This window comes from Podarcis bocagei (assembly GCF_964188305.1).
Source record: "Podarcis bocagei genome assembly, chromosome: 8".
In the NCBI taxonomy this organism is placed as follows: domain Eukaryota; kingdom Metazoa; phylum Chordata; class Lepidosauria; order Squamata; family Lacertidae; genus Podarcis; species Podarcis bocagei.
The window spans coordinates 87,990,278-87,999,049 of NC_138133.1; positions in this window are offsets into that span (position 1 = coordinate 87,990,278).

An 8,772-nucleotide genomic window follows, 5' to 3' on the forward strand; every position below is an offset into this window, starting at 1 on the left:
TGCTATCCCCGGGCAAGCGTTGGCCCACTGGGTGGGAGCAGGAGGTGAGAAGGGCGATTTTCACCCTCCGCACTCCCTGCAGCTGATTGGCGAGTGCTGGCGCACCAGGCAGGAGTGGGGTGGGTCACATGACACTAGGCTCCCTCAATGTGTGTGTGTGTGGGGGGGGGCAAGTCAGCGCTCCTAAGCTCCTGCATACAGTTTGCCATTTCCTGCAGCAGTGGTAAGAATCACTGTATTTTCCCATGTATAAGATGGTCCCTACTTTTTAGAACCCAAAATTAAGAAATCAATATTTTAAACATCAGACAAACCAACTTTTTTTCAGTTAGAGTGCTGAGGGGAGCTTTTTGGGGTAGATCCCCTTCAAGCCCAGGCAGAAAGCGTGCAGGATCTAGGGTGAGTGGAAGAGAGGGGGCCAATCCGTTGACCTCAAGTTCTTTGCAGCATAAGCCATGACCTGCCCAATCCTGCTCTGCCTGGAGACTGTGGCAATGCCCAGGTCCCAAGATCAGAGCTGCTGGAGCTGGGAGTGATCCAGGAGCACTTGCATGCCAGTCACCTCTCCATGGACTGAGCAAGGCGAAGCAGGTGGGTATTGGAACTGGAAAAGCCACCTGCTCCTCTCCCCAAAATAACACCTTCAGCGCGGATTGGCAGCCACACCGCTGACGTCACCAAACTTCGGAACCTTGGCAGGGAAGGTTGGGCAAAAAAATTGGAAGGCGGGAAGGACAGGCAGAGTGGAGCCTTCTCTGCACGATGACATGGCGCCCTCTTCATTTTTAAAAAATAATATTTTATTAAATTTTATCAGTAAAAAAGATTCAAAAAGAGTACAAAAACAGAAAAATACAAAATCACAATACAAAATACAAAAGTACAAACATTAAACACAAAAGAAAAAAGAAAAAAACACATAAAGAAAACTCCCTCTTTTTTAACTCATCTTTGATTAACTTATTTTCCTGACTTCCTCACGCCTCCCTTTTTTGTATCCTTTTTTAAAAGTTAGTTCCGCAAATTCATATCCAATTTAGTTTATCTATTTATTAATCCCCTCTTACATTTTACCTTGTTGCTAGAACCCCTTCAATTTCATTTCAACGTCATCAACATTCAAAAATTTTACAATATTTCTGTAAGTAAATTTTAAATTTCCTCCAATCTTCTTCCACCGACTCTTCTCCCTGATCTCGGATTCTGCCAGTCATCTCCGCCATCTCCATGTAGTCCATTAAGTGCATTTGCCATTCTTCCAGAGTGGGTAAATCTTGTGTCTTCCAATGCTTTGTGATAAGAATTCTTGCTGCTGCTGTAGCATACATAAAGAAAGTTCTATCCTTCTTTAACACCGATTGGTCAACTATGCCCAGGAGAAAGGCCTCTGGTTTCTTCTGACAAGGCGCCCTCTTCAGTGTCGCACTAGAGGGGCTTCTACAAGATACCTCGTGAAGCTTCGGCGCCATGCACCAGGCTCACTTTTGGCTGAGGGGGAAATAGTGCCTTTGGGCATGAACAAAGTGCCTTTCTTTTTCCTCCGTGTCGCATGACAACAGCCAAGCTTTCGGCTCCCCTCCCCCCTCTCCTGCATTTACATTCCATGTATTAGACGACCCCCAATTTTTGACTGAAAAAAGTCAGCAAAAAACATTGTCTTATACACAAAGAAATACGGTATATATTTGCTGATTCAGGTAGGTAGCCGTGTTGGTCTGACGCAGACAAAATAAATTCAGTCCCACCACGCTGGTGGGGGCAGACTGCTGGCAGCATGTGAACATGTGATACCTTTGCTATGACATCTTCAGTGGTTGCCCACATGTTGCTGAACCCGGTTCAGGGATATGCAAAGCCCTGAAGCACTTCAAGTCTTCTAGGCCAGCCCTGGATTAGAAGACTGCAAGGTATGGTGGAGATTTGACAACCTGACCTCACTTCCTGCTCTTTAAGCTCCTTGCAGGGCGCACTATGTAAATGTAACAAACAGGTAAGGTGCTTGCAAAGAGCTCTGGGATAGGAGAGTCAATGCTGCTTGTGGATTTCCCATTGGGGCAACTGGTTGTGAGAACAGGGTGCTAGACTTGATGGGCCATTGGCTAGACCCAGCAGGCTCCTCTTAGAATCATAGAATCATAGAAGTGTCCAGTTGGCAGGGACACCAAGAGTCATCTCATCCAGCTGTTAGAATTCCTGCTCCATGATTGCAGTCATGGGATTGTTGTCTTTCACATGACAGTATGTTTTGACTCCACAGAGTGGGATGTGACGGAGACGGGAAGTTTGTGTTACTGTGTTCCATGAAGTGGGACTATTGTCCTTTATTATTTTTCTCTTTGCTGTCTGATGCTGGAGAGAGAGAGGGAGCCATGTTGCAGTGCTCTGTATGTGTTTATATGTAAGTAAAGTAGATTAGCCAAAATACTGAGTTGCTGAGGTCTGTTAAGCAAACTGCGCAAACTCTGTGGATCCCTAAGTGTGCCGGTGTCGGTTGGCATTGGTTGCTGTGATGTTCGGGCTAAATAAAGCTTGTGAAGCTCCCGAACGATCGAGGAGGAGGAAGAGAGCATGCCAGTCGGGCATGTGTCTCCACCAGGGTCCTACCCCCTGCAAAGCAGGAATCTCAGCTAAAGCAGCCTTTACAGATGGCCATTCAACTTCTGCCTCTAGCGCCATTGGTGAATGGCGGAGTTCCTCCGATTGGAGGAACGGGCTCTGTGGAAATTGGGTCTTCCCGCCGCGGCGAAGGTGGGGACCTGCTAGAAATCCCAGGCGGAGGAAGCCTGGGAATGTGGGGTTCGTCAGGGCCATTTTGGGGCTCTGGAGTGAAGTGGGGTGAGCGGCGCGGTGCTGCAAACTGATTGCTATTTTTACGAAGTGAAGCCGCACAGCCATTGCCGGAGAGCGCTGACTTTTTCCTGTGGACAATTGGATTTAAAACAAGTACCCGTGAGTAGAAACGGAAAATTGGATCAAGAAATTTCTTAATTTGGTATCGAAGCGGGAAGGTTCAAAACAGGAAGTCCGCCTTCCGCTTTCTGTATATAGACTAAAGCAAAAACTTTGTAAGCTAAAGCCTGGAATGCCGTTAAAAAAGTCTAAATTTCCTTCATCTATAATTATTGAAACCCCCTTGGAAGTAGGAGAAAAGGGGGAAGAACTTTGTTTAACCCCTGCAGGAGAGGGAGTGAAGAAGGATAAGTTTCCACCGTCTCTAACCTGGAAACGGGGTGTCAGAGACAGAAATAGTTGGAGAGGTTCATTGACTGTGAATGGAATACTTTGACAGATAGCTAAAGAAGAGAAATAAACTGATTCCAATTTTGCCTTTTGCATTCTAAAGAAGCAAAATATCTGAAAAATATCTGAAAAATGAAAGTAATTTTCTTTTGTTGGACTTGCCTTAAAAAAAATGGATACAAATAGAAATTGTCTCCCTAGAGGGAGCTTGTTAAATTGTTGCTGCAGTCTACCTGAGGACTCAACAGCTGTGAGATTAAGATTGTGGGACTAGTCTTTTCTGACCTTGACTAAAGATGAGCTGGGAGGAAGACTGGGTGCTTGCTTTATGCAAGACAAGTGCCTTGCTGGAACATATGCATGAGAAGATGGATTTGATGAATGAGAAAATGGACTTGATGACTGTTGTGGTTAACAACTCTGGACAAACAGGGAACATTGATACAGAAACCATTCCGGGACCAACTCATGAACCTGTACTGACTGGGCAAGTGCAGAAAATAATGGAGGAGGATGCGGTTGCACCTCAAATAATACAAATGGAGAAACCCGAGGCCCTACAGGAGCATAAGCCGCTGCCATTGAAGATGGAAGTTGGATTGGGCCAGGGGGAGTCTGGAGCTGAGGAGGTTCCTAATTTTGGAGAGATTTTGAAATATGTTTTTAAACACTTTTTGGATTACACTGATGACTGTGGGGAGTGGGACTGTGGGGAATGGGTGGGTTTGATGAAGGGAGATGGAGACAATTTTGGGTTGGAACCCCCCAGAGACCTACTCCTCAATGAGAAAGGAAAGAAATTAAGAAAGAGACCAACAAATGACAGGGAAAAGGGCAAGTATAAACAAGAAGAAGAAGAATTGCAGAAGGGACATGGAAGAGACTTAAGGGCCTCGGACATAAGACTTCCAGGTTGATGGACTAGATGGAATGGACAGTAAGGACTGACACGACCCGAGACCAGGAAGAAGAGACGTTCGATGAAGACTGGAAGAAAATCTATAAAGAACATTTTTATTTGGGGAATTAGCCTAAAATAAATGAATATTAGGGAAAATGTTGGAATGAAACTATATGACTCTAGCAGAAATGATATCAGGAGCTATGTATATTTGAGCATTAAGATTCAAGCTTTAAGGTATTTTAGGGTAGGATAAGGTTAAATAAATCAAGGTAATTTAAGTAACAGAATATGGGGAAAGATGGGAAGGATTTGTTGAGTTAACTATTAGGTTAAAATGTTAAGATAAATTATTTAACAAAAACTGAGAAAGATGAAAAGAATTTCCTGAAATAACTAATTAAACTAAAATACAAAAAGGGAGGTGTGAGGAGGTCAATGAAACAAGCAAATGGAAGTTAAAGATATGTAATTTGGGATTTGTGTTTTTCTTTTCTTTGTTTTTTTTTTGTTGTTGTTGCATTGCTGTATTGGTTTTTATGTTTTGTTTTTTTCCTTCTTTTTATGTATTGTAGTGTTGTTTTTTATTTTTTCTCTTTTTTCTATTATTCTGAAACTATTAATAAATATTATTAAAAAAATAAAAAACAACTTCTGCCTCTAAACCACCAAGGAAGGAGAGTCCACAATCTCCCAAGGGAGTCTGTTTCATGTAAGTTCTTCTGCTCATCAACTCTAATTTTCTAACCACAAGGACTCGATGGCAGCAACTCTGCTCTGCCGCAGGAGGAATTAGACAAGCGAAGAAAAGCAGAGAAGTAAATAAATAAGCTGTGTTCAAAATTAATTGAGGACCTCACCCTGACTCTGGTCTTATTTTGGTTATAATAAAGACTTATAGACAGGGTCTGAGTGCCATACAACATTGAGCTTTCACCTTTCCTGCCCTCTTGGCTCAGAACATTTTGATTGATAGGAAGAGGCTTTTAAATTGTTAGCTGCGTGCTGCAGTAGCTTACCATAAATTCCCCATTTGATTTCAAATGTAATTGATGAATGCTCTTGGTGAATCTGGGCTCTGGCACAGGCACACACACCCCTTGCTTTTGATAAAGGTATCACTGAAGGCCCCCGGGCACAAATTCATCATTATACCTGCAGCTCTCACATCTTAACTTACCTTGTGCTGCCACTCTCTCTTCCTAAGGGGAACCGTTTGTGAACGGGAGCAATTAAGAGATGTTGTTTCCTCCCCACTTCTGCTGCAAAACTTGGACAGAACAAAGGGAAGAGAGAGGAGAGAGAAGAAGGAGGAGGTCTAGGTTGCACTAGAAGTGGGACTTCTAAACGATATCTGCCAATACAGTCATAGGTAAAGGTAAAGGGACCCCTGACCTTTAGGTCCAGTCGTGGCCGACGCTGGGGTTGTGGCGCTCATCTCGCTTTATTGGCCGAGGGAGCCGGCGTACAACCTCCGGGTCATGTGGCCAGCATGACTAAGCCGCTTCAGACAAACCAGAGCAGCGCACGGAAACACCGTTTACCTTCCTGCTGGAGCGGTACCCATTTATCTACTTGCACTGGCATGCTTTCAAACTTCTAGGTTGGCAGGAGCTGGGACAAAGCAACGGGAGCTCACCCTGTCATGGGAAATCAAACCACTGACCTTCTAATCAGCAAGCCCAAGAGGCTCGGTGGTTTAGACCACAGACTTGTTGGTGGCAACTAAGACTATTACAAGAACCACCGGAATTCTTCGTGTTTACTGCCACTCAGCTTTGGCTAGGCCTGCTGGAGCAAATTTCAAGAGCACAAATTCAGTAGAATGGTGAGTGGATGGCTTTTGCTACACAAAACTGTGCTGAAAATCAGTAAGAGGCATGCAAATGACTTGGCGGTCGTTAGGAATCCTCTCGTGCTGTGTTAAGTTGGCCGTTTAGCATCAAATTATGTTGATTCTTCCCTTCTATAGGACACACTCATGCATAGCGTAGGAGCTTCTGAAATGTTTATGCATGATGATATTTGGAATAAAGAGAGCCAAGGCCCCATTAAAGTCCGCGTGCTGAGTCTCTTATCAAGTCAATTCCTGAAGGATGGAAAAAAAAAATGGGAACAGCTTTGTGATGGGAATAAAAATGCCACTTCGAAAGGCTGCTTTGTTTTCCACAGCAGAATTTGAGATGCACTGAAAACTTAAAGCTGATCTAAATTTAAAAGGAGATATTAAAATGCCTGTGTCAGGGGCTCAGGAGCAGAGGTACAGTGGAGAGAGGAAATGGAAAGCGAAGGGGAAGAATCTGAGGGCAGCGTAGGGGAATACGACAGTGACCCGAGAGATTCCATGAGCTTCTCCAGCGAATCAGAAGATTCCCAGAAGGAGGCACCCATGGTCAGGGCAAGGGGGGTCCCGGGGGGGACACACCAGAAACAAGGGGCCAGAGGGGACTCCCAAAGCAGCAGCTGGAAATCAGGACCAGCTTCCCCACCAGAGCGTAGTGGGGGGGGGGAGAGTCCCATGGGGCAGGGCCAGCGTCTCCTCCAGCAGGGAGAGAAGATGAGTCAGGGCTGACCACGCCTCCATCGGAGAGTGAGGGAACGGAAGGGAGGTCGGGTCCAGCTAGCCCCCCCGAAGGGGGAAGCAGTGACAGGAGCAGTGTAACGGTCAGGAGGAAGGTTGCCGGCTGGGCGCGTGCGCCAAGTTCAAATGTACAGGCGTGCGGGACAGCAGAAAACCCAGATTGGGAACCAGGTCCTAAAGCCTGCCGGAGGCAAGGAGAAGAGTCAGGGGATTCAGCGTCAGAAGAGTCTAGGAAGGGTGAGACCCCAGCTGACAGGCGGAGCCAGAGGCGGAAAGAGCAGCGGAAAAGGTGGAGCAAGGCTAGAGTCTTAAATTGGTGTATGGGGGGAGGAGACTCAGAAGGAGCTTCGGCGGTCTAGGGTTTCAGACGTAGAGCTGCACGCTGCTGATGTGAAAGACAAACTGAACTTCAATAAAGACTTTTGTATATAACAACGAAGTGGCGTTGGTCCTTTGTGAGCTGGGACCTAGGGCAGCTCTGACAGCCTGTAAATGGTTTTCTCATCACACTGAAATCCCAGGTCCTAAGCCTAGCCTGGGCAGCAGTTTTTAGCTCTTTACAAGGCTGTCCGAGTTACTGTTTGTTGAGATCCACATGAAAAATAGGTCCTTGAGTAGCATCTTGGTAGTTTTTCTTGCCAGGTGAGACTGAGGCTTAGTTCTTCCCAAGCACACCTGTTTTTGACCTAGAATCATAGAATCTTAAAGTTGGAAGGGACCCAAAGGCCATCTAGTCCAACCCTTTGCAATGAAGGAATCTCAGCTAAAGCATCCAGGACCTATACCACTTCTTGCTGCACACTGAAGCCCGTGTGAATGAATGCTGATCCCTCCGTGTGTGTGTGCTATGTGTATCCACTTAGAAAATTATAATAATAATAAATTATAATAATAATATAATTATAATAATAAATAATAATATGTTTTTATCTATACCCCACCCTTCCCAGTCCAAAAACCGGGCTCAGGGCAGCTAACAACAAATCTAAAACACTTAATTGTAAAAGCAGCATGAAATACAGTATAAAAACATGAATAACAATAAAATTCAAAATTCAGAAATCAGTTTAGGGAAATAAGCATTAGATAATCCCCAGGGCTAACTGGCTGAATTGGTCCTACTTGGACCAGCGAGGAGGCCAGGGGAGAATTAGCTGTGGGATCTCAGAGCGGGTAATCTTCATAAAAGGGGAGGGGGAGGGAAGAGAAGGGAAGGGAAATAAAAGATCAGGCTGAATTCAGATTAAAGGCCAGGCGGAATAGCTCTGTCTTACAGGCCCAACGGAAGGAGGTTAAATCCTGAAGGGCCCTAGTCTCATGGGACAGAGCGTTCCACCAGGCTGGAGCCATCACAGAAAAGGCTCTGGCCCTGGTGGAGGATAGTCTGACTTCCTTAGGGCCCGGGACCTCTAAACTATGGTTATTCATGGACCTTAAGGTCCTCTGCAGGGCATACCAGGAGAGGCGGTCCCGTAAACACGAGGGCCCTAACCCACAAAATTAGCATGCAAGCTAGCATCCTACCCCTGACATCTAGTTTTCTGGGTGCAGGAAATGCCTTTTTCATGGAGGTACCATCCATGTACTCTAAGGCATCCCCTGTAATCTGAAGGGACACAGTCAAGAAACAGATTTTCCTCCTCAGCTACTGTTTCTGAGAACTTGGGCATGAAGATCACAAGGTTCCTCACAAATATCAGCGCCTGAAGCCATGGGTTCCCTTCCTTATCCAAACCAAGGCATACCAAGGTAGATCTGGATCTTCTGGTGGATCTCTGGGTGACTTGGAGGAGATCAGGAAGGATTTCCGGCCCACAATTGTTTAATAGCAGCAACGAAATGAATCCTTTCCCTCATCCCCCAAATTATACTTCTGCAATGAACAAAGCTTGAAGTTGATTTTTCTGCAAAGCTCTGTTCAGTTCTTGCACTCAAATTCATGGACCCAAAAATTCAGCTCTGGTTGGTGGGCTTTAAGATTCTATTAAAAAGCAGATCCTCAAGCATGAAGCCCACCCATCTCTGATGCACACAGTGGACATTTGTTCCA